This window comes from Thalassophryne amazonica, chromosome 1, assembly GCF_902500255.1.
Source record: "Thalassophryne amazonica chromosome 1, fThaAma1.1, whole genome shotgun sequence".
NCBI lineage: Eukaryota > Metazoa > Chordata > Actinopteri > Batrachoidiformes > Batrachoididae > Thalassophryne > Thalassophryne amazonica.
In genome coordinates, this window is record NC_047103.1 from 2893764 (window position 1) to 2920978 (window position 27215).

The following is a 27215-nucleotide window of genomic DNA, read 5'->3' on the forward strand; positions in this document are numbered from 1 at the left end:
AGCTCTGAACTCTTGGAGAAAGAGCTCTGAACTCACCCAGAGAGGGAACGAAGCTCTTACTCAGAGAGGAACACAAAGAGCTCTGAATATCTAGAGACCAAAGAGCTCTGAACTCTTAGAGAGAGAACAAAGAGCTCTGAACTCAGAGAGGGGAACAAAGAGTTCTGAACTTACTCAGAGAGGGAACACAGCTCTGAACTCTAAGAGAGGGAACAAAGAGCTCTGAACTCTAAGAGAGGGAACACAGCTCTGAACTCTAATAGAGGGAACAAAGAGCTCTGAACTCTAAGAGAGGGACCAAAGAGCTCTGAACTCTTAGAGAGGGACCAAAGAGCCCTGAACTCTAAGAGAGGGACCAAAGAGCTCTGAACTCTTAGAGAGGGACCAAAGAGCCCTGAACTCTAAGAGAGGGACCAAAGAGCCCTGAACTCTAAGAGAGGGACCAAAGAGCTCTGAACTCTTAGAGAGGGACCAAAGAGCCCTGAACTCTAAGAGAGGGACCAAAGAGCCCTGAACTCTAAGAGAGGGACCAAAGAGCTCTGAACTCTTAGAGAGGGACCAAAGAGCCCTGAACTCTAAGAGAGGGACCAAAGAGCTCTGAACTCTAAGAGAAGGAGCAAAGAGCTCTGAACTCTTAGAGAGGGACCAAAGAGCTCTGAACTCTAAGAGAGGGACCAAAGAGCTCTGAACTCTAAGAGAGGGACCAAAGAGCTCTGAACTCTTAGAGAGGGACCAAAGAGCTCTGAACTCTTAGAGAGGGACCAAAGAGCCCTGAACTCTAAGAGAGGGACCAAAGAGCCCTGAACTCACCCAGAGAGGGAATGAAGAGCTCTGAACTCTTGGAGAAAGAGCTCTGAACTCACCCAGAGAGGGAACGAAGCTCTTAACTCAGAGAGGGAACACAAAGAGCTCTGAATTCTAGAGACCAAAGAGCTCTGAACTCTTAGAGAGAGAACAAAGAGCTCTGAACTCAGAGAGGGAACAAAGAGTTCTGAACTTACTCAGAGAGGGAACACAGCTCTGAACTCTAAGAGAGGGAACAAAGAGCTCTGAACTCTAAGAGAGGGAACACAGCTCTGAACTCTAAGAGAGGGAAGAAAGAGCTCTGAACTCTAAGAGAGGAACAAAGAGCTCTGAACTCTTAGAGAGGGACCAAAGAGCCCTGAACTCTAAGAGAGGGACCAAAGAGCCCTGAACTCACCCAGAGAGGGAATGAAGAGCTCTGAACTCTTGGACAAAGAGCTCTGAACTCACCCAGAGAGGGAACAAAGCTCTTAACTCAGAGAGGGAACACAAAGAGCTCTGAATTCTAGAGACCAAAGAGCTCTGAACTCTTAGAGAGAGAACAAAGAGCTCTGAACTCAGAGAGGGAACAAAGAGTTCTGAACTTACTCAGAGAGGGAACACAGCTCTGAACTCTAAGAGAGGGAACAAAGAGCTCTGAACTCTAAGAGAGGGAACACAGCTCTGAACTCTAATAGAGGGACCAAAGAGCCCTGAACTCTAAGAGAGGGACCAAAGAGCTCTGAACTCTTAGAGAGGGACCAAAGAGCCCTGAACTCTAAGAGAGGGACCAAAGAGCCCTGAACTCTAAGAGAGGGACCAAAGAGCCCTGAACTCTAAGAGAGGGACCAAAGAGCTCTGAACTCTTAGAGAGGGACCAAAGAGCCCTGAACTCTAAGAGAGGGACCAAAGAGCTCTGAACTCTTAGAGAGGGACCAAAGAGCCCTGAACTCTAAGAGAGGGACCAAAGAGCTCTGAACTCTAAGAGAGGGACCAAAGAGCCCTGAACTCTAAGAGAGGGACCAAAGAGCCTTGAACTCACCCAGAGAGGGAATGAAGAGCTCTGAACTCTTGGAGAAAGAGCTCTGAACTCACCCAGAGAGGGAACGAAGCTCTTAACTCAGAGAGGGAACACAAAGAGCTCTGAATTCTAGAGACCAAAGAGCTCTGAACTCTTAGAGAGAGAACAAAGAGCTCTGAACTCAGAGAGGGAACAAAGAGTTCTGAACTTACTCAGAGAGGGAACACAGCTCTGAACTCTAAGAGAGGGAACAAAGAGCTCTGAACTCTAAGAGAGGGAACACAGCTCTGAACTCTAAGAGAGGGAACAAAGAGCTCTGAACTCTAAGAGAGGGACCAAAGAGCTCTGAACTCTTAGAGAGGGACCAAAGAGCCCTGAACTCTAAGAGAGGGACCAAAGAGCCCTGAACTCTAAGAGAGGGACCAAAGAGCCCTGAACTCTAAGAGAGGGACCAAAGAGCTCTGAACTCTTAGAGAGGGACCAAAGAGCCCTGAACTCTAAGAGAGGGACCAAAGAGCCCTGAACTCTAAGAGAGGGACCAAAGAGCTCTGAACTCTTAGAGAGGGACCAAAGAGCCCTGAACTCTAAGAGAGGGACCAAAGAGCTCTGAACTCTAAGAGAAGGAGCAAAGAGCTCTGAACTCTTAGAGAGGGACCAAAGAGCTCTGAACTCTAAGAGAGGGACCAAAGAGCTCTGAACTCTAAGAGAGGGACCAAAGAGCTCTGAACTCTAAGAGAGGGACCAAAGAGCTCTGAACTCTTAGAGAGGGACCAAAGAGCCCTGAACTCTAAGAGAGGGACCAAAGAGCCCTGAACTCACCCAGAGAGGGAATGAAGAGCTCTGAACTCTTGGAGAAAGAGCTCTGAACTCACCCAGAGAGGGAACGAAGCTCTTAACTCAGAGAGGGAACACAAAGAGCTCTGAATTCTAGAGACCAAAGAGCTCTGAACTCTTAGAGAGAGAACAAAGAGCTCTGAACTCAGAGAGGGAACAAAGAGTTCTGAACTTACTCAAGAGGGAACACAGCTCTGAACTCTAAGAGAGGGAACAAAGCTCTGAACTCTAAGAGAGGGAACACAGCTCTGAACTCTAAGAGAGGGAAGAAAGCTCTGAACTCTAAGAGAGGGAACAAAGCTCTGAACTCTTAGAGAGGGACCAAAGAGCCCTGAACTCTAAGAGAGGGACCAAAGAGCCCTGAACTCACCCAGAGAGGGAATGAAGAGCTCTGAACTCTTGGACAAAGAGCTCTGAACTCACCCAGAGAGGGAACAAAGCTCTTAACTCAGAGAGGAACACAAAGAGCTCTGAATTCTAGAGACCAAAGAGCTCTGAACTCTTAGAGTGAGAACAAAGAGCTCTGAACTCAGAGAGGGAACAAAGAGTTCTGAACTTACTCAGAGAGGGAACACAGCTCTGAACTCTAAGAGAGGGAACAAAGAGCTCTGAACTCTAAGAGAGGGAACACAGCTCTGAACTCTAATAGAGGGAACAAAGAGCTCTGAACTCTAAGAGAGGGACCAAAGAGCTCTGAACTCTTAGAGAGGGACCAAAGAGCCCTGAACTCTAAGAGAGGGACCAAAGAGCCCTGAACTCTAAGAGAGGGACCAAAGAGCTCTGAACTCTTAGAGAGGGACCAAAGAGCCCTGAACTCTAAGAGAGGGACCAAAGAGCCCTGAACTCACCCAGAGAGGGAATGAAGAGCTCTGAACTCTTGGACAAAGAGCTCTGAACTCACCCAGAGAGGGAACGAAGCTCTTAACTCAGAGAGGGAACACAAAGAGCTCTGAATTCTAGAGACCAAAGAGCTCTGAACTCTTAGAGAGAGAACAAAGAGCTCTGAACTCAGAGAGGGAACAAAGAGTTCTGAACTTACTCAGAGAGGGAACACAGCTCTGAACTCTAAGAGAGGGAACAAAGAGCTCTGAACTCTAAGAGAGGGAACAAAGAGCTCTGAACTCTAAGAGAGGGACCAAAGAGCTCTGAACTCTTAGAGAGGGACCAAAGAGCCCTGAACTCTAAGAGAGGGACCAAAGAGCTCTGAACTCTTAGAGAGGGTTCTGTAAGGCAGAAAAATCAAATATGTGATCAATTATTATATCATTTACTAACAGGGACTTAGAAGAGAGAGATCTAATGTTTAATAGACCACATTTAACTGTTTTAGTCTGTGGTGCAGTTGAAGGTGCTATATTATTTTTTCTTTTTGAATTTTTATGCTTAAATAGATTTTTGCTGGTTATTGGTAGTCTGGGAGCAGGCACCGTCTCTACGGGGATGGGGTAATGAGGGGATGGCAGGGGGAGAGAAGCTGCAGAGAGGTGTGTAAGACTACAACTCTGCTTCCTGGTCCCAACCCTGGATAGTCACGGTTTGGAGGATTTAAGAAAATTGGCCAGATTTCTAGAAATGAGAGCTGCTCCATCCAAAGTGGGATGGATGCCGTCTCTCCTAACAAGACCAGGTTTTCCCCAGAAGCTTTGCCAATTATCTATGAAGCCTACCTCATTTTTGGACACCACTCAGACAGCCAGCAAACTCAGCCACATGGGGTGTACAGCCAGTACATTCTGAGTGCCGGTCCCAAGCCCGGATAAATGAGGAGGGTTGCATCAGGAAGGGCATCCGGCATAAAACAAGCCAACCCAACTATGCAGACTCAGAATCTTATTCCCATACCGGATCGGTCGCGGCCCGGGTTAACAACGTCCGCCACCGGTGCTATTGCCCAACAGGGTCCTGGTGGAAATTGGGCTACTGCTCGAAGATGACGAAGAAAGGAGGAAAACATTGCCACAAACAGCGGGAGAAGAAGAAAACTAGAAGTGGAAATGAGAGTGGGGACTTTGAATGTTGGTAGTATGACTGGTAAAGGAGAGAGCTGGCTGATATGATGGAGAGGAGAAAGGTAGACATATGTGTGTGCAAGAGACCAAGTGGAAGGGAAGTAAGAGCAGGAGCATCGGCGGTGGGTACAAGTTGTTGTACCATGGTGAGGACAGGAAGAGAAATGGTGTTGGGGTCATTTTAAAGGAAGAGTATGTTAAAAGTGTGTTGGAGGTTAAGCGAGTGTCTGACAGGGTGATGAGTGTGAAGTTGGAAATTGAAGGGATGATGATGAATATCATCAGTGCATATGCCCCACAGGTAGGTTGTGAGATGAAGGAAAGAAGATTTCTGGAGTGTGTTAGATGAGTGGTGGGAGTGTGCCCAAGCATGAAAGAGTGGTGACAGGAGCAGACTTCTATGGGCATGTTGGTGAAGGGAACAGAGGTGATGAGGAAGTAATGGGTAGATATGGTATCAAGGATAGGAATGGGGAAGGACAGATGGTAGTTGATTTTGCAAAAAGGATGGAAATTGCTGTGGTGAATACCTACTTTAAGAAAAGGGAGGAGCACAGGGTAGCATATAAGAGTGGAGGAAGGTGCACACAGGTGGACTACATTCTTTAGGAGATGCAAGCTAAAAGAAATCACAGACTGTAAGGTAGCAGGAGAGAGTATCACTAGACAGCATAGGATGGTTGTTTGTAGGATGACTTTAGAGGTAAAGAAGAAGAAGAGAGTGAGAGCTCAACAAAGGATCAGATGGTGGAAGCTGAAGGAGGAAGACTGTTGTGTGAAATTTAGCGAGCAGGTGAGAGAAGCACTAGTTGGAGAGGAAGCAATTTTGGACAACTGGAAAAGTACTGCAGATGTGGTGAGGAAGACAGCTAGGGCAGTACTGGGTATGACATCTGGACAGTGGAAGGAAGACAAGGAGACTTGGTGGTGGAATGAAGAGGTCCAGGAAAGCATAAGGAGGAAGAGGTTGGCGAAAAAGTTTTGGGATAGTCGGAGACGAAGAAAGTAGACAGGAGTACAAGGAGATGCGGCGTAAGGCGAGAAGAGAAGTGGCAAAAGCAAAGGAAAAGGCATATTGCGAGCTGTACAAGAAGTTGAATATTAAGGAAGGAGAAAACTTGTACCGATTGGCCAGACAAAGGGACAGAGCTGGAAAGGATGTGCAGCAGGTTAGGGTGGTAAAATGCACATGGTAATGTGCTGACAAGTGAGGAGTGTGTGCTGAGAAGGTGGAGGGAATATTTTGAAGAGTTGATGAATAAAGAAAATGAGCGAGAGAAAAGGCTGGATGATGTGGTGAGAGTAAATCAGGAAGTAAAAGAGATTAGCAAGGAAGAAGTGAGGGCTGCTATGAAGATATGAAGAGTGGAAAGGCAGTTGGTCCTTATGATATTCCAATGGAGGCATGGAAATGTCTAGGAGAGATGGCAGTAAGTTTCTAACCAGATGTTTAATAAATCTTGGAAAGTGAGAGGAGCCTGAGGAGTGGAAACGAGTGTGCTGGTTTCCTATTTTCAAGAACAAGGATGATGTGCAGAGCTGCAGTAACTACAGAGGCATAAAGCTGATCAGCCACAGCATGAAGTTATAGGAAAGAGTAGTAGAAGCTAGGCTTAGAAAACAGGTGAAGATCTGTGAGCAGCAATATGGTTTCATGCCGAGAAAGAGCACTACAGATGCAATGTTTGCTCTGAGAATACTGTTGGAAAAGTACAGAGAAGGACAGAAAGAGTTACATTGTGTGTTTGTGGACTTAGAAAAAGCTTATGATAGGGTGCCAAGAGAAGAATTGTGGCATTGTATGAGGAAGTCTGGAGTGGCAGAGAAGTATGTTAGGGTAGTGCAGGACATGTACAAGAATAGTGTGACAGCGGTGAGATGCGCAGTCGGAATGACAGACTCATTCAAGATGGAGGTGGGACTACACCAAGGATCAGCTCTGAGTCCTTTCTTGTTTGCAGTGGTGATGGACAGGTTGACAGATGAGATCAGACAGGAGTCCCCATGGACTATGATGCTTGCAGATGACATTGTGATCTGTAGTGAGAGTAGAGAGCAAGTTGAGTCTAGTCTGGAGAAATGGAGATATGCTTTGGAGAGAAGGGGAATGAAAGTCAGTAGAAGCAAGACTGAGTACATGTGTGTGAATGAGAGGGAGCCCAGTGGAATAGTGTAGTTCAAGGAGTAGAAGTGGTGAAAGTAGATGAGTTTAAATATTTGGGGGTCAACTGTTCAAAGTAATGGAGAGTGTGGTAGAGAGGTGAAGAAGAGAGTGCAGGCAGGGTGGAGTGGGTGGAGAAAGGTGGCAGGAGTGATTTGTGATCGAAGAATATCAGCAAGAGTGAAGGGGAAAGTTACAAAACAGTAGTGAGACCAGCTATGTTGTATGGTTTAGAGACAGTGGCACTAACAAAAAGACAGGAGGCAGAGCTGGAGGTGGCAGAGCTGAAGATGTTGAGATTCTCTTTGGGAGTGACAAGAATGGACAAGATTAGGAATGAACATATCAGTAAACGTTATTTGTTCAGTACACGCTGTTGTTTCTTCAGTAAACATTGTTTGTTTGGTAAACCTGTGTTTCTCAGTAAACGTTATTTGTTCGGTAAATGCTGTTGTTTGTTTCAGTAAACGTTGTTTGTTCGGTAAACGCTGTTGTTTCTTCAGTAAACGTTGTTTATTCGGTAAACGCTGTTGTTTGTTCAGTAACGTTGTTGTTCGGTAAATGCTATTGTTTGTTCAGTAACCGTTGTTTGTTCGGTTAAACACTGTTGTTTGTTCAATAAACGTTGTTTGTTCGATAATGCTGTTGTTTCTTCAGTAACGTTATCTGTTCGGTAAACGCTGTTGTTTGTTCAGTAAATGTTGTTTGTTCGGTAAAATGCTGTTGTTTCTTCAGTAAACGTTATTTGTTCGGTAACGCTGTTGTTTGTTCAGTAAACGTTGTTTGTTCGGTAAACACTGTTGTTTTCTTCAGTAAACGTTTGTTTCAGTACACGCTGTTTTTTCTTCAGTAAACATTGTTTGTTTGGTAAACACTGTGTGTTTTCTTCAGTAAACGTTATTTGTTCGGTAAATGCTGTTGTTTGTTCATAAACGCTGTTGTCTGTTCAGTAAACGTTGTTTGTTCGGTAAACGCTGTTGTTTGTTCAGTAAACGTTGTTTGTTCGGTAAACGCTGTTGTCTGTTCAGTAAACGTTGTTTGTTCGGTAAACGCTGTTGTTTCTTCAGTAAACGTTGTTTGTTCAGTAAATGTTGTTTGTTCGGTAAACGCTGTTGTTTTCTTCAGTAAACGTTGTTATTCGGTAAACGCTGTTGTTTGTTCAGTAAACGTTGTTTGTTCGGTAAATGCTATTGTTTGTTCAGTAACCGTTGTTTGTTCGGTAAACACTGTTGTTTCTTCAGTAACGTTTGTTCAGTACACGCTGTTTTTTTCTTCAGTAAACATTGGTTTGTTTGGTAAACACTGTTGTTTCTTCAGTAAACGTTATTTGTTCGGTAAATGCTGTTGTTGTTCAGTAAACGTTGTTGTTCGGTAAACGCTGTTGTTTCTTCAGTAAACGTTGTTTATTTCGGTAAACGCTGTTGTTTGTTCAGTAAACGTGTTTGTTCGGTAAATGCTATTGTTTGTTCAGTAACCGTTGTTGTTCGGTAAACACTGTTGTTTGTTCAATAACGTTGTTTGTTCGGTAAATGCTGTTGTTTCTTCAGTAAACGTTATCTGTTCGGTAAACGCTGTTGTTTGTTCAGTAAATGTTGTTTGTTCGGTAAATGCTGGTTGTTTCTTCAGTAACGTTATTTGTTCGGTAAACGCTGTTGTTTGTTCAGTAAACGTTGTTTGTTCGGTAAACACTGTTGTTTCTTCAGTAAACGTTTGTTCAGTACACGCTGTTTTTTCTTCAGTAAACATTGTTTGTTGGTAAACACTGTTGTTTCTTCAGTAAACGTTATTTGTTCGGTAAATGCTGTTGTTTGTTCAGTAAACGTTGTTCAGTAAACGCTGGTTGTCTGTTCAGTAAACGTTGTTTGTTCAGTAAACGCTGTTGTCTGTTCAGTAACGTTGTTTGTTCGGTAAACGCTGTTGTTTCTTCAGTAACGTTGTTTGTTCAGTAAATGTTGTTGTTGTTCAGTAAACGTTGTTTGTTCAGTAAACGCTGTTGTCTGTTCAGTAAACGTTGTTTGTTCGGTAAACGCTGTTTGTTCGGTAAACGCTGTTGTTTGGAAAACGTTGTTGTTTCTTCAGTAAATGTTATTTGTTCCCGTGTTTGGAGACCACATGCAGCCTCTGATCGGGGGACAGGTTTGGACTGAGCCAGTGTTTGTGAGTTCAGATGAAGTTCATCTTTATGTAGGACATCTTATGGGAGAAGAACGTTTTCAGAAGCGACTCCCGTGAGCCGGCCCATCAGACGTGCACACCGGTCCGATGAGAGCGTGCACGGAGGGTGAGACCGTTCAAGTACTGCGTTCAGTCCGCTGGGAAGAACCGTCAGCGCAGCTTTGGAAGTGTTCACGTTGAACTCCTTTGAGAAGGTGTTAGTGAAGGCGTTAGAGAGGAAGTTTCTTTACTGTCGTAATTCTGCTCTTGACGTTGATGCTGCTCTTCATCACTCCTCATCGTCTAGAGCCGCTCAACCTGCTGGATCCAGAACAGAATCCCTGTATCTCACTAATGATGAAATGAGCAGCAAAATATAACCTTATGTAATAATGTGATAAATATCAGCTTTGTTTTATTTTCTCTCCTTTAAAAGGTTAATAGGATTATTGGTAATTATTGGTGAAAATGCCTGAATAATAATCGTTTTTTGTGGTTAAGCTGATATTTCATGGAGGTGGATTTTGAATTACAGTAACAGGTTAAAATGCATAAATAATTTGCATGCCAACAACTATAATGCAAGCTTGTTAATATAATAATTACCGTATGAGCCATGGTGGATTAGTGGTTAGCACTGGTGTCTCACAGCAAGCGGGTTGTTGGATCGCTTCCCACCTTTCTGTGTAGAGTTTGCATGTTCTCCTCCCCGTGTCTGTGTTGGTTTCTTCTGGTTTCCTCTCCCACAGAAAAGCAAAGCTTATTTAGGGTCTGCTCATTTCTCTGCCCTTGTGCAAGGCAGCTTCTCTACATCTGGAGTTGGTCCTCAGGCGCCGGACTGTGGCTGCACACTGCCCCTAGTGATTGCATGTACCTACTGTAATTAGGATGGTTAAAAGCAGAGGACACATTTCTTTGTTTGTACAATGACAATAAGGCTCTATGCTATTCTATTCTATTCAAAAAATGGAATGCACTCAGGTTGAACAGACTACAACTTTAAAGGAAAATGAATCTTTGGGGACTATTACAATTTCTCTTTGTCTTTTTTGTGATTTGTTCTCATTTATGTATTCATATCTTCAATATAATTCAGAAAACTGAGATATTGTGTGTGAATCACTGCATGGTGTGCATGAATTAATGCTTTACGCAGAAACACATAGTGGCTTTATGTTTTACACGCCAATGGTGAAAGGGTTACATTTTTGGGGGCTCGTCTGGGATGATTTGTTGTGAATTTTAATAATTGTTCACTATTTGTAGGTAATTACAGAGTGCTGCATTTTTCTTCTCTTCATTGAAAAATGGATGCAATTGAAGTTAAAGCAATTAGCAAAAGAAAGCGATTAGGTTTCAAAATGCAGTTGTTTTGAGTGATGTTATCTCTGATGTTACAGATGAGGTCCTGCTCCAAGCTTTGAGTCAAGTTAAAGCAGTTGCAGAAGCTGAGATCATTGATTGCTGTCTTGACCTAATTTCTAAAACACCAGTTTGTTCTGGTGAAGACGTCCACTTGACAAAGCAGATCTTACCTGACCTTGTTGGACTTCCTGGAGAGGCTGGCCCTCGGCCTGCTCAAATACTCCACTGATCTTGTAGAGGGTGAAGAGTTTGAAGATGAACTGAGGACATTTTTGAAAAATGAAGAAAAGGCCCTCACTGTTGTTAAAGGTCTACTCAACCCATCACCCCTTTATTTAAACACTATGCTGCTAAATGCCATTGGCTCCCTAGTGGATAAATGTAACACTGCATCCCAGGACACTCAAAATACTGCAACCTTCATCTTTTCTCCAGTGTGAAACCCACTCCTAGTGGAGCGGAGGAGTATGACGCCTGGGCGGAGCAGACAACACATTTGCTGAAGATTGTGCAACGTAATGACAATGTGAAAAATCAGAGAATAGTGGAAAGCCTAAAAGATCCAGCTGCTGACATTGTGAGGTTCCTAAGAGCCCAGAACCCCACTGCAATGTCTTATGACTACATGCAACCTTTGGAAACAGCATTTGGAACAAGTCAAAGTCCATCTGACCTCCTCATTGAATTTAGACACACATATCAAAATGAAGGTGAGAAACTCAAGCTATCTGTTGAGGTGAGACACACTTCTGCACTGTGAATTTAGGACAGGAGGTGTGGAGCTTTCTCACTGCACATGCAGCACGTAGTGAGAGGTGCACTGCAACAAACTGTGAGAACCTCCTGCTTTCAGTGAATTGCTACAAGAGGTGACGGAGGAAGAGGATATGTTCCAAAGCAGGAATGATGTGAAGAGCACAGTGATGTCACAGCCTGTCACTCCCGTATCCAAACCTGCACCTGATACTAAGTCACCAGCTGAAAAAAAGATAGTGGTGTCATGAAAGCAGAAATGATCAACCTCAAAGCTGCTGCAGTCACATCACAAAAAGAACACCCCGACTCCAACACCTGATATCCCCGCCGAGCAGAGGTGTCAAATCCAGCTTCAGAAAGTAAAAACCCTCCCATGTGTTTCTTCTGCTTGTGCACCTAAAACAGGTGATCCCAATAATCAGCTCCTCCAACTGCCTGAAGAGCTGAAGTGATTACAATCAGCTGGGTTATTAGGAAGATGGAACAAATATGTGGCTGGACTTTTACTTTCTGAAGCTGGAGTTTTACACCTCTGCTGCCGAGATGAAATACAAAAAAAAAGAAAGAAAAAAAATTTAAATTAAAATGCAAAGCCACAAAGATATGGCAGTCAAGAGGATGGACCTGGGATATTTTGTTACAGATGTGGGGAGGATGGACACTTTAAGAGAGAATGTGACTGTGAAGAAAATCTGCAAAAGGTCAACAAGTGTCTCATAAAACTGACAAAGAAATTGGAAAACTACCGTGGGATCCAGTAGAGGAGCGGCCTGGCATCCACTGGTCAAAACACGTTCCACCAAGTGCCTCAACCCAGATGAGAAAGGGAATGACACGACACCTGAAGGCTTTGAGGACCCTGGTTCAGCGGATTATCCTTATGATGGCTGTCTGTCACTGAAGATGGAGTTTTCAGAAGCTGATGTAGGAGTGACTGAGGAAATTGATGCTCTTGTGTTGGTTTGTTCTGAGCGCCTTGGGGCAACTGTTTGTTGTGATTTGGCGCTATATAAGAAAAAAAGTTGATTGATTGAGTTGACCCAGTTGTGAGGTGAAACTTCCATCCTTGTTGGCACTAACACACCATCAGAGACATGGACTTGCCAGAAGTCTTGGTTTACCCTGATGAAAATCAGGATGCAATCATGTTTGGTGCAACACTGGAAGAGCATGAGACTAAAAGATAAAGGGCCCTGTCCCACTGACGTTTAGGAGGATTTGCGGATGGAATGCGCACAAAAGTGGCCCACATCCGCCAAACAACCGCAATAACCTTGTAACATTCCTGTATGAGTCGGCCGCCATCCGAACACGTCCGTGATCATCCGCAGAGGCACGCATGTCCGCAGCAGGATTTTTGAGCCACTCAAAAATCCTGGCTGCGGATGAGATCCGCATCACTGCCTGAACACAATACTGAAGACATACGCAGGACATACACAACCAACACGCCGCATATCCCCTGTCATCCGCTGATATCCACAAACCGACGGGTTGGCGCAGCTTGGCGGCGGACCGGGACAGCGTGCAAAACAGATATGACACGTGCCCAGCACGGCCACATCACGGTCGCAAATGGTATGTCGCACATGCAGACAGAGTGGGCACGGATGAAGCGAGTGCATCACGGCCGCTGTTCCCCTCATGGGGGCGCCTCCGCGGTCGCCTTCGCTTCTGTTCCCTGTTATATCCGCTTTTCTTCCTCATGTATTCGCTGATCCACCCCGGGACATTTGTCATTTCCGCCCACCTTTGTTGCGGACGCTCAGCTTTTGTCTCCTCATTTCATGCGCAAATCCTCCTAAACGCCAGTGGGACAGGGCCCTAAGATAAAGATAAACTTTATTGAGCTCACAGAGGAGAAATTCAGATGTTATGTCAGAGGGGTGCAAATAAAGAAAATGTTCATCAAACAGCATGTGCAAGAATAAGCAATAATAATAATACTTGTAACAGTACAAGACATAAGAAATGAGGAAGAAATAGAATATATATATATATATATATATATATATATATACGAGGTCTATTAGACAAGTATCCGACCTTATTATTTTTTTCAAAAAACCATATGGATTTGAATCACGTGTGATTACATCAGACGTGCTTGAACCCTCGTGGGCATGCAAGAGTTTTTTCACGCCTGTCGGTTACGTCATTCGCCTGTGGGCAGTCTTTGAGTGAGGAGTCGCCCACCCTCTCGTCGATTTTTTCATTGTTTAGGAATGGCTCAGAGACTGCTGCTTTTGTTTGATCAAAATTTTTTCAAAACTGTAAGGCACAACTGAGTGGACACCATTTGGATAAATTCAGCTGGTTTTCGGTAAAAATTTTAACGGCTGATAAGAGATTTTGGTCTGGTAGTGTCGCTTTAAGGACGGCCCACGGCGCCTGACGGCGATCTGCGCTTCGAGGCGGCAGCGTCTCGCCGTTTCAAGTTGACTTCCACATTTCAGGCTCTGTTGATCCAGGAAGTCGTCAGAGAACAGAGAACTTTCAGAAGAAGTCGGCATGAGGAGTTTATTCGGACATTCCATTGTTAACGGACATTTTGTAATGAAAGAACGTGCGGGCAGAGTCGCATGTCGGGCCGGACCCGACCGCGGGGGGTCGCGACAGGAAAAACATCTCCATTGGAAACCTTAACGGACAAGTTGGAACATGCCCAAGCTGTTAAACAATTTCTCAGTTACTCACTTGTTGAAAGCCATCAAAAGCCGCCTGAATTTACAAATGGTTTTCAACACGGAGGTGTTTTTCCTGTCACGGCGCACACAGATTCGCCGAGTCTTCAAGGAAATGACTCAGCGAATTTGCGCGCACGTCTTTCATTAAAAAATGTCCGTTAACAATGGAATGTCCGAATAAACTCCTCATGCCGGCCTCTTCTGAAATCTTCTCTGTTCTCTGACGACGTCCTGGGTCAACAGAGCCTTAAATTAAGATGTTTTCAGGTCGAAACAGGCCGACGACGGCACCTGGAGGCGCTACGCGATGTCCTGCTCTGTGGGAAGTCCTTACAGCGACAGAAACACCCCATAATCTCTCATCAGCCGTTAACTTTTCACCGAAAACCAGCTTAATTTCTCGAATAGTGTCCACTCGGATATTCCTCACAGGTCCAGAAAAAATTTTGATAAAGCAACGCACGCCGTCTCGAGCACCGTCTCAAACAAAGGAATTCAGCTGAGAGGGCTGAACCACATCTCACTCAAGGCCTGCCCACCGGGAAATGACGTCACCGACACACGTGAAAAAACTCACGCATGCGCACGAGGGTTCAAGCATGATTGGTGTAATCGCACGTCATTCAAATCCATATAGTTTAAAAGTGTTGGTTTCTTATCTAATAGACCTCGTATGCATATACACATATACATACACATACACATATGCATATATATAAACATGATTGGGATTGAAAGAGATAGGAGCATCTTCTTTACAATATGTGAAATGGAGTTTAGGGCCCTGTCCCACTGGAATTTAGGAGGATTTGCGTATGGATTGCGCACAAAATTGGTTCATATTTGCTTAACATCCGCAATATGCGTGAACATGCTTGTATGAGTCGGCCGACACCCGCACACGTCTGCAATTATCTGCAGAGGCACGTTTTTTCCGTTTCCAGGATTTTTGAGCTGCACAAAATTTTGGCTGCAGATGACATCCGCCTTACATACTCCATACATACTCAATACATACTCAAAACATACTCAGTCTATGCGCTGTATATTCACCATCATCTGCTGATATCCACAACTGACAGGATTTGCAGCTTGGCAGTGGACTGGGACAGTGTGTAAAACAGATATATAGTGTGTTCATCATGTCCACATCACAAACTAAAATATGTTGTAGTGACTACATACAGATTGGCCACAAATAAAGCGCCTTTATTATGTCTGCTTTGCATCTGATTTGCGGCGGATGCAAATCAGATGCGCTGTGTTCACAGCTGGACACCGTTCTTTGTTCTACCGGCTGCCGCGCGCTCTGCGCTGGATGCTGCCTATATGAAATAATTATTTTGTGGCAGATTAATCATTTTATTCTGCAAATTGGCCATTGAAAACAGCTCTAATCACCTCCTGAATCACAGAGGAAGCTGCGCGAATGGCTAACAAGCTGCAGAAAGCATTTTGAGCTGTCTAAAAAGGTCATTATTTGACTTGTTTACATTGTCAAGGCTTGATAAAACAGTTGCATGTTTTTTCCTTCTTGTCTGCAGCTGTTACAGTATTTATTTCTATGTGTATAACAGATTTAACTTCTTGTTATAATCGTTCAGACGAGCTGCGCTCTGATGTGATCGGCTGATGTCACCACTCGCCCTGTTCACTGCTTGTTTACTCCAATCAACTTGTCCAAGTCCAGCAAATGCTCCAGAGGCTGTATTGTTGGTGTGAATATTGATGCTGATAGGAGCGAGTGCGCTTCTTTTATGACTGCAATGCAGATGCCGTACACGCGCAAACACATGCACAATGCATTCATAATACACCCCTAATACAATGTGTCGGATCCATTTCCTCACTACATGCATTATACAACCGTGATTGTTCATCATATATTCGCTATACATTATTAATATATCCATAATTCATACTGGGACTGTGTACTCAATTCATGCGCAATTAATCCTCTCCCCAGTGGGACCGGGCCCTTAGATGTGATAAGGTGACATTAGTGCAGGGATTTGTAAAGGAGTTGTTATTGCACATGATATGTGGACATATTAATATTGCACGTGATTTGTGGACATATTATTGCATGTGGTTATTTCACAGTGTTATTGTACAGTCTGACAGCAGCAGAGAGGAACGACCTGCGGTATTGTTCCTTCTTGCACTGAGGGTGCCTCAGTCTGTCACTGAACGAGCTGCTCAGCTCCACTACAGTCCGGTGCAGAGGGTGAGAGCAGTTGTCCATGATGGATTTGAACTTGGTTAACATCCTCCTCTCAGCCACCTCCTCCAAAGAGTCCAGAGGACAGCCCAGGACAGAGCTGGACTGACCAGCTTGTTCAGTCTCCTTCTGTCCCGCTCTGTGCTGCCCGGGGCCCAACAGACGACAGCATAGAGGAGAGCTGAGGCCACAACAGAGTCGTAGAAGGTCTTAAGCAGAGGCCTGCTCACTCCAAAGGATCTCAGTCTCCTCAGGAGGTGGAGGCGACTCTGACCTTTTTTGTACAGGGCATCTGTGTTGTGAGTCCAGTCCAGTTTGCTGTTGAGGTGAACACCCAGGTATTTGAGACTGTCCACAGTCTTTATGTCCTCCCTCTGGAGTTGACCGGTGGGTGAGGTGGTGGTTTCCTCCTGAAGTCGATCACCATCTCCTTCGTCTTACTGGGGTTGAGACACAAGTGGTTGCGCTCACACCAGTCCACGAAGTCTGTGATGACCAACCGGTACTCCAGCTCGTTCCCCTCAGAGACGCGACCCACAATGGCAGAGTCATCACAGAACTTCTGGAGGTGGCAGCTGTCTGTGTTGTAGGTGAAGTCCGAGGTGTAGAGGGTGAAGAGGAAAGGCTAGAGGACGGTGCCCTGGGGGGCCCTGGTGCTGCACCTTACCACCTCAGACTGACAGCCACGCAGCCACACGTACTGCGGGCGGTCAGTGAGGTAGTCGATGGTCCAGGCGGCGAGGTGTCCATCCACACCTGCGTCCTCCAGCTTCCCCCGCAGCAGTGCCGGTCTGATGGTGTTGAAAGCGCTGGAGAAATCAAAGAACATGACTCTCACAGTGCTTCCACTGGTCTCCAGGTGGGTGAGCACTTGCTGCAGTAGGTAGATGACAGCGTCATCTACCCCGATGTTGAGTCTGTAGGTGAACTGCAGTGGGTCCAGGGTGTCGCTCACCGGAGGTGAGACAGGGCGAGCCGTTCCATGGTCTTCATGAGGTGGGAGGTCAGGGCAACTGGTCTGTAGTGGGCCGGTTCCTTGGCTTGCGGTGTTTTGGGAACAGGGACCACACAGGAGGTCTTCCACAGGGTGGGGACCACCCCCAGACTGAGGCTCATGTTGAAGATGTGGCTGAGGACCTCACAGAGCTCATCTGCACAGGTCCTCAGCACCCTCGGGGGATCCCATCAGGTTCTGCTGTTTTCCTCTGCTTCAGCCGCAGGAGCTGGCCTCTCACCTCAGTGGGAGTTAAGCCCCTTTCACACCAGGGGTGCTCCCGGTTGCTCCCAGTTGCGCCATGCATCATTATGACGACGCAGCGTGGAAGCAACTCAGTGCCGAGATGATGCAGCTCAGTGCCACAACAGCACGAGGGGAGCAAAGGAGGAAGCAAGTCGGGCGCCGAAAAATTAAACCTGTTTAATTTTTTTGGTGTCCTGTGATCGACGCAGAAAGGAAGTGGTTCCAACGCAAGTCGGGGCAAAGAGGCATAACTCAGGGTAAAGAGGCGTAACTCGGGGCAAGAGGAGTAACTCAGTGCAAAGAGGCGTTACCCGGCGTGACTCGGAAGCCAATTTATGATTCCTGCTGTGTTCCATTGTTCCCGCCGTATAATTCATGCAGGATTGTTTTTATACCGTGTACTTAATGCAGTAAAAACTACACGCTGAAAAAAAAAGACCACAGAAAAAAATGCTGATTGTAGCTCAGCTCCTTCTCTGTGTGGAGCTTTCTGGTGAAGAGAGGCACTGTGAGGCAGCAGCAGCTTCTTCTCTCACTAATAAAATCCATAAAAGTCTTGCTCACAGACTGATTGCCAGAAATATCCAGTAAAAAGTCCGAACATTTGTAGTCCACTCATGGACGTTCGTTCACGCGCGCACATGTGAACAATTAAAAGAAAAAAAAGGTCTGGCTGCAGGCATTAGTTCCTTGTTCTCTGCTCAAACTCTCACATCACAGTTAAAAAAAGGACAAAAAAGGACATAAGTCCTGAGACAGGACATGTCAACATCAAGTAAAACATCTCCACATTTGCTTACGGATGGTTCCCTCGTGCGCTATAAACTATAACAGAACTCAAAGTGCAGCCCTGCAGCTCTGCACAAGAACAAATATAAAGTAGAAGAGAAGTCAGAGTGCACAGTCTGTCTGCAGCCAAACTGTGCACTCTGACTTCTCTGTGCAGGGAACCTGCAGGCTGCGTTCTCACCTCCTCTCTGCTCCCTGCTCCGCGCACCTGGCACAGAAATTCCTGCGTCGTCATGACGCCACAGTAAGCAACTGGGAGCAGCCCCGGTGTGATAGGGGCTTTACAGTGAGGGGGGAGGGGGGAGGTGAGGTGGGCAGGTGCTGAATACAGTCCCGGGGGAGTAGGGACGAGGTCCGGGGTGCAGTGGAGGTGACCAGGGGGTAGAAGGTGGGGGGTCAGAGGGACTGGAGGGCTGGCTGCTGGAGACGTGTGTCAGGCTGGTGAGGTAGGAGACAATTGCAGGACACACTTACACAGCTCTGTTTGGAAATACGCTTTAATGAGGATGGAAGCAATGGTCGGTGCACAGGAAGGCAGTCCAAAAAATACAGCAGCAGTACCAAAAACATCAGGCAAAAACAAGGTCGGTATAAACAGGCAGGAGGTCGAGTCAACACAGAAGCAGGCCGATCTAGAGGATACAAGAACAAGAGCTGGTATGAAGGCACAGGGCGCAACAAACTGGCAAACAGCTGGTACAAGCTGTGAGCTAATAAAGCCCCAGGTGGTAATCAATGAATCACACACAGGTGTGCACAGCAAGAACCAGAAGAGGGGCGTGGCCCGACAGAGAGAAAGAACCACAGACAGGCCCCAGCAACAAAACCTCACAAACCCAGAAAACACAGAAAAAAAATACAAAAGCAAGAAGAAAATAAAACAATCCAAAATCCCAGCAACGGAATACATAAACAGTCAAGACCTTACAATGTGGAGAGCCGGGAGCAGGCAGGGGGTAGGCGTGGAGGAGCCAAAATGGTTCAAGTAGCTGTTTAGCTCCTCTGCGAACCGAGAATCTCCATCTGCCGTCCTGCTGGCTCCCTGCCCAAATCCGGAGGCGGTCTTGAGGCATCTCCACACATCTCTGACGTTGTTCCGGGCCAGCTGCTCCTCCATCTTCCCTCCAAACACCTTCTTGGCTGCACGGATCTTCCACTGGAGTTCCTGTTGGACTCTACGCTGCTCCTCTCTGTCTGAGTTGAAAGCCCTCTTCTTCTGGTTCTTCTGGAGGTGATGGTCTAGTGGCTAAGGTGTTGGGCTTGAGTCCAGAAGATCATGGGTTCAAATCCCCACCTGACTGGAAAATCACTAAGGGCCCTTGGGCAAGGGCTTTAATCCCCTATTGCTCCCAGTGTGTAGTGAGCGCCTTGTATGGCAGCACCCTGACATCGGGGTGAATGTGAGGCATAATTGTAAAGCACTTTGAGCGTCTGATTCAGATGGTGGTTGTTGGGAAAGCAACAAGGGGTGGTTGTTGGGAAAGCACCGTACCCTCCGGGTGGGCACAGTGCTCTCCACACAGAAGTTCATGTAGTCAGTGACACACTGGGTCAGGCCGTTGATGTCTTCACCATAAGAGTTTTGAAACATGCTCCAGTCTGAGGTTCTGAAACAGTCCCTCAGCCTCTCAGTGGCCTCTTCAGTCCAGAGTTTCACTGACCTTTTGTGTATTGGTTCTCTTTTCACCCTGGGTGTGTATTGAGGGAGCAGATAGACGAGATTGTGGTCAGAGCGTCTCAGCGGGGGGAGGGGGGTGGAGGTTTATACATCCTCCACATTGGCATAAAAGAGGTCCAGTATTCTATTGTCCCTGGTTTTACACGTGACGTACTGGGTGAACGTGGGGAGGGTGGTGGAGAGGGAGGCGTGGTTAAAGTCCCCGGTGATGAGGAGGAGGGCGCGGGGGTGTGGCGTCTGCAGCCGTGTGACTGTGCTGTGAATCCGCTCACAGGCAGTGGCGGCGTCTGCAGGGTTGCTAAAGGTGCTCGATCATTTGAAAGATGAAGGTCTCAAGCTGTCAGTGGATAAATGTCAGTTTTGTCAGCCATCAGTGACATATGTGGGACATGTCATAGCCCAAGATGGGGGTCCACAGATCTAAAAAAGACTGAAGCTGTGACCATATGGCCCTGACCGAACACACTGTCTGTTTTGTGGCCATTCCTTGGGTTCTGTGGGTATTACAGACCTTTTGTCAAGGATGATTCCAAAGTGGCCCATACATTGAACCAGGTATCCAAGAGCTGCCAGAAAATCCAAAATGATGCAGGATAACACTTTCCTAAATCCATCAGAGCCTTTTGGTTGTAGGTGGGATAACAAATGTGAAGTCGCATTTGAGCAGCTGAAGCGAAGGTTTATACAAACCCCTGTACTGGCTTTTGCAAACCCACAGCTACCCTGTGTAGTACATATGGATGCTAGTCGTGAAGGAGAACCACGTGCCAGATGTCTGTCATGATTTTTTTTTCTTTTTTATTATGTTTATTGCCTTTTTCATTTTATACACACTGTCATACAAAGAGACAATAAACAGAAATAATAGAATAAGTAAAGTGATAAACAAACCAACAGATGGTGACATTTTTTTCAGTTCAAAATACAAATGCTCGTTTAACAATGGATGAAATTTTCAGTCCCATGTATGTTATGAAAAGTTCCCAATTCTTATTGAAGACGTCATCCTTGTGGTGTAGTCGACAGGTGAGATAGTCCAGGGAAACATAACTGAAAACAGTCTTATGCCATTGTGTCCTATTGGGAATCTGGTCTGGCACCAAAAGTGAGCATTCGGTACAGTTTCTTATGACATTTTTCAATAACAGTAGGATCAGTTAACCCAAGCAACAGAAACAAAGGGTGGCAGTTCAGATTGGATGAAAATATTTTGTTCAATTCCTGACCCATCATCTGCCAGAAATGTACTTTTGAGCACGACCAAAAGCAAAAGAAGCCTGTTGCAAATTGAAAAGGCCCAGAGGCATCACCTCAGACTTTGTAAAATTTATCTTGTAACTGAAAAACTACTGAAAACATTGATTGTCTCAATAAGGCTGGGAATAGAGGTCTCTGGATCTGTCATAACAATCAAAACATCATCAGCAAAAAGCGTGATTTTATGTTTCCTATCTGCAATTCGAAGACCACTAATCAAATCAAATCTTTGTAAACTTTGTAAAAAAAATATAACTGTTAGAATGGCCCAAGCAGAGGGTCACCACTTTGAGTCTGGTCTGCTTGAGGTTTCTTCCTCAGAGGGAGTTTTTCTTACCACTGTTACTCTGGGGGTTGGTAAGGTTAGACCTTACTTGTGTGAAGCACCTTGAGGCAACTCTGTTGTGATTTGGCGCTATATAAATGAAAATAAATTGAAATTGAAAATTGCATTTAAAGTTTTGGGGCATTTAAGTGTTGGTGATGTATTTCCAGTGCATTCCATTCACTCATTTTAAATGAGTTTATGTAACGGAGGCCAGCAGGTGTCACTGTGCAGATGTAATTAGTAAACCTCACTCCCAACAGCTCAAAAGGATTCTCTGGTCACAAGGTCAGAGCCCTGGGTTTTAGCCTCCTGTTTAGAGCGTCTGACTTCCACGCCGGAGATCGTGAGATCGCGTCCTGAGAAAAGCAAATGAGCAGAGTCATAACAACACAACGCAGTAAACCACTAAACAACCACTCAGCCAGCAAACCAAAAAATCTAATCCAAAGTGTAATGCAAATTTTTTAGGCAGAAACTTATTTGTCACTTTTTTTATTGAATAACATAAACTCGATTTACTTAAGTTTAATTAACTATAAATTGTTAAGTTACTAAAACTTTAACAATTAAATTTGTGAAAAGTTATTTTATTTGAGTTCACAAACTCAAATGGTTTAAGGCAATCAGTTTCCTCAAATGGTTTGAGTTCAACTAACTCACTGAGTTTTAAGGTGAGTGGATGCAGAGATGCACAAAGAGACACTGAGACCAGACGCACTCACAGACTTTAATGTTAATTTCTGATAACCAGGACATCCCAGTGTCGTAGCACCCCGTACAGTCAGACGTGTTTCTTTACAAGTGGATAAGTGTCCCGGTTATTACCTAATCACATATGTTTAGTGAAATGCTCACTCTCTAAGTTGTGCCACGGTTCTGTGTTCTCAAAGTACAAAGTTATGAGGACGTGTCTTTAAATTGGTGGGGGGACACCAAAATAATCAGCTTTGTTTCGTTTTTTCTCTCCTTTAAAAGGTGAATAAGTTTATTGGTAACTATTGGTGAAATGCCTGAATAATATTCGGGTGTTGTGATTATGTTTATATTTCATGGAGGTGATTTTGAATTAAAGTAACAGGTTAAGAGACTTCTAATGATGGAGTAGAGACATGCTTAGCTCATGCTCATGCTATCTTTACTTTTTTAAAGCTACTTGTGCATTTTTTTATTTCTTATTATGCCTCCTGAACCAGCTGAAATGACTGAAAGAGGCGAGTCGGAGGCTGCCGTGAGTAAAGCCGACCTGGTAACTGGTAGCACAAGTTAGTTTTAATTTCCGAACTCAGAGAGTTAAATGGTAAATGGGCTGCATTTATATAGAGCTTTTCCATCTGCATCAGATGCTCAAAGCGCTTTACAATAATGCCTCACATTCACCCCGATGTCAGGGTGCTGCCATACAAGGTGCTCACTACACATCAGGAGCAATAGGGGATTAAAGGCCTTGCCCAAGGGCCCTTAGTGATTTTACAGTCGGGTGGGGATTTGAACCCATGGTCTTCTGGACTCATGCCCAACACCTTAACCACTAGACCATCACCTCCCCGAGTTCAGATGTCTTCACTCTCTTGGAGCCCGTCAACAGTCATGGCAGCCGCCTGACTTCGAAGGAGGACAACGCAGAGTGTCTTCATCAGTGTCTGGAGACAGCGGAGAAGCGCTGTGAGGAGCTACAATCCAAAACAGACAAGCTAAATGCTAAGCTAATTGAGCTTGAGAGGGGATGTTGTAATGTTTGCATTATTGGTCTCCCGGAGGATATAGAAAGTCCACAGCCAGGGAAGTTTTTCTCCCAGCTACTGCAGAATGTATTTGGGCATGAGACCTTTCTCATGCCGCCAGAGTTGGACTGTGCACACCAGAGTTTGGCCCCAAAACCAGGCCCCTGGGACAGGCTGCGGCCCGTCGTCATCGGTTTTCACCAGTTTCAGCACAAGGAGCTGGTCAGTCGAGAGGCCCAGACAAGAGCACAGCTCAGGCACAGTAACACTCCCATTCGGGTTTACGAAGATTACACCTCTGAAGTGGCCAAACAGAGACGGGAGTACAGAACTCTAACGGCGTCACTCTACAACATGGGCCTGAAGCCTGCGTTTCCTCGTTCACTGTGCACTTTTCAAATTTTATTTTTGACTTGACTTGTTAATGTCTGAGTGGGTGTTTGTTTTTCCTTTATAAATGACCTGCTGGGCGGGACAGAGAATCTTATTTAGGCTGATACAGTCAGTCAGGAAAGGTGTGCTGTTTGTTCTCAGCGGGTTGTTTGAATGAATGAATGAATTTATTCGCACACACAGGTCAAAAACAACAAAAAACATACCACGAAAGAGAGAAATAAATAGTCCAACAATGCACCCATGTGCCCGAAAGGGTGTAAGCAGAAGCAAACACTTGTAAACTCCTACCCGTTTAACCAAAATTAAAAATTATACATATGTATATAAAATTATACATGTACCCATTATAAACTAATAGAAAGTATACATTGATCCATGAATTTGAATAAAAAAAAAACAAGCATGCAAGCTGCAGTGCACAACAGAATCAGAACACAGTCACGTCACAACAGAATCAATAAACCTAATTTAACATGCCATAGCAAGTAATCACGTAATTTTCATAGAGCCTTTTAAAACCACCCAAACTACAGAGTGATTTTATGTTATCCAGGCAATTATTCCAAATATTTATACCTTTAACAGAAATACAATGACTTTTTACAGGAGCTCGTGTTATTTCCCCCGGCTTTATGTAAGATTCTTTCTGCCCCTTACCAAAAACCAAACCATTGTATTCTTCATTTTGAGTTTATTAAAGGTCACGTGTTAAAAACCAGGCCTGGGACGCTCACAGACAGTGTCCGTCTTGTGAAAGGCCCCTAAAATGAGTCATACAACACTTTTTATACCTTGTGGGTGTTAACATGGGTATGGTTTAGTCTCACATTTCTAATGTTACTGGCTCTCACCAACAGGGGGAGCTCTCCCTGTGTCTGACACTTGGACACATGATAAAGTAAAACTTAACTTGTATATTTCTCAGAACTTCCAAACAAATAACACAAATACTTGATACCTAACATAAAATAAAGAATTAGCACAGATATTATCTAACAGAACAAAGAGCTCTGAACTCTTAGAGAGGGACCAAAGAGCCCTGAACTCTAAGAGAGGGACCAAAGAGCTCTGAACTCTTAGAGAGGGACCAAAGAGCTCTGAACTCTAAGACAGGGACCAAAGAGCCCTGAACTCTAACAGAGGGACCAAAGAGCCCTGAACTCTAAGAGAGGGACCAAAGAGCTCTGAACTCTTAGAGAGGGACCAAAGAGCCCTGAACTCTAAGAGAGGGACCAAAGAGCCCTGAACTCTAAGAGAGGGACCAAAGAGCTCTGAACTCTTACAGAGGGACCAAAGAGCCCTGAACTCTAAGAGAGGGACCAAAGAGCTCTGAACTCTTAGAGAGGGACCAAAGAGCCCTGAACTCTAAGAGAGGGACCAAAGAGCTCTGAACTCTAAGAGAGGGACCAAAGAGCCCTGAACTCTAAGAGAGGGACCAAAGAGCCTTGAACTCACCCAGAGAGGGAATGAAGAGCTCTGAACTCTTGGAGAAAGAGCTCTGAACTCACCCAGAGAGGGAACGAAGCTCTTAACTCAGAGAGGGAACACAAAGAGCTCTGAATTCTAGAGACCAAAGAGCTCTGAACTCTTAGAGAGAGAACAAAGAGCTCTGAACTCAGAGAGGGAACAAAGAGTTCTGAACTTACTCAGAGAGGGAACACAGCTCTGAACTCTAAGAGAGGGAACAAAGAGCTCTGAACTCTAAGAGAGGGAACACAGCTCTGAACTCTAATAGAGGGAACAAAGAGCTCTGAACTCTAAGAGAGGGACCAAAGAGCTCTGAACTCTTAGAGAGGGACCAAAGAGCCCTGAACTCTAAGAGAGGGACCAAAGAGCTCTGAACTCTTAGAGAGGGACCAAAGAGCCCTGAACTCTAAGAGAGGGACCAAAGAGCCCTGAACTCTAAGAGAGGGACCAAAGAGCTCTGAACTCTTAGAGAGGGACCAAAGAGCCCTGAACTCTAAGAGAGGGACCAAAGAGCCCTGAACTCTAAGAGAGGGACCAAAGAGCTCTGAACTCTTAGAGAGGGACCAAAGAGCCCTGAACTCTAAGAGAGGGACCAAAGAGCTCTGAACTCTAAGAGAAGGAGCAAAGAGCTCTGAACTCTTAGAGAGGGACCAAAGAGCTCTGAACTCTAAGAGAGGGACCAAAGAGCTCTGAACTCTAAGAGAGGGACCAAAGAGCTCTGAACTCTTAGAGAGGGACCAAAGAGCTCTGAACTCTTAGAGAGGGACCAAAGAGCCCTGAACTCTAAGAGAGGGACCAAAGAGCCCTGAACTCACCCAGAGAGGGAATGAAGAGCTCTGAACTCTTGGAGAAAGAGCTCTGAACTCACCCAGAGAGGGAACGAAGCTCTTAACTCAGAGAGGGAACACAAAGAGCTCTGAATTCTAGAGACCAAAGAGCTCTGAACTCTTAGAGAGAGAACAAAGAGCTCTGAACTCAGAGAGGGAACAAAGAGTTCTGAACTTACTCAGAGAGGGAACACAGCTCTGAACTCTAAGAGAGGGAACAAAGAGCTCTGAACTCTAAGAGAGGGAACACAGCTCTGAACTCTAAGAGAGGGAAGAAAGAGCTCTGAACTCTAAGAGAGGGAACAAAGAGCTCTGAACTCTTAGAGAGGGACCAAAGAGCCCTGAACTCTAAGAGAGGGACCAAAGAGCCCTGAACTCACCCAGAGAGGGAATGAAGAGCTCTGAACTCTTGGACAAAGAGCTCTGAACTCACCCAGAGAGGGAACAAAGCTCTTAACTCAGAGAGGGAACACAAAGAGCTCTGAATTCTAGAGACCAAAGAGCTCTGAACTCTTAGAGAGAGAACAAAGAGCTCTGAACTCAGAGAGGGAACAAAGAGTTCTGAACTTACTCAGAGAGGGAACACAGCTCTGAACTCTAAGAGAGGGAACAAAGAGCTCTGAACTCTAAGAGAGGGAACACAGCTCTGAACTCTAATAGAGGGACCAAAGAGCCCTGAACTCTAAGAGAGGGACCAAAGAGCTCTGAACTCTTAGAGAGGGACCAAAGAGCCCTGAACTCTAAGAGAGGGACCAAAGAGCCCTGAACTCTAAGAGAGGGACCAAAGAGCCCTGAACTCTAAGAGAGGGACCAAAGAGCTCTGAACTCTTAGAGAGGGACCAAAGAGCCCTGAACTCTAAGAGAGGGACCAAAGAGCTCTGAACTCTTAGAGAGGGACCAAAGAGCCCTGAACTCTAAGAGAGGGACCAAAGAGCTCTGAACTCTAAGAGAGGGACCAAAGAGCCCTGAACTCTAAGAGAGGGACCAAAGAGCCTTGAACTCACCCAGAGAGGGAATGAAGAGCTCTGAACTCTTGGAGAAAGAGCTCTGAACTCACCCAGAGAGGGAACGAAGCTCTTAACTCAGAGAGGGAACACAAAGAGCTCTGAATTCTAGAGACCAAAGAGCTCTGAACTCTTAGAGAGAGAACAAAGAGCTCTGAACTCAGAGAGGGAACAAAGAGTTCTGAACTTACTCAGAGAGGGAACACAGCTCTGAACTCTAAGAGAGGGAACAAAGAGCTCTGAACTCTAAGAGAGGGAACACAGCTCTGAACTCTAATAGAGGGAACAAAGAGCTCTGAACTCTAAGAGAGGGACCAAAGAGCTCTGAACTCTTAGAGAGGGACCAAAGAGCCCTGAACTCTAAGAGAGGGACCAAAGAGCCCTGAACTCTAAGAGAGGGACCAAAGAGCCCTGAACTCTAAGAGAGGGACCAAAGAGCTCTGAACTCTTAGAGAGGGACCAAAGAGCCCTGAACTCTAAGAGAGGGACCAAAGAGCCCTGAACTCTAAGAGAGGGA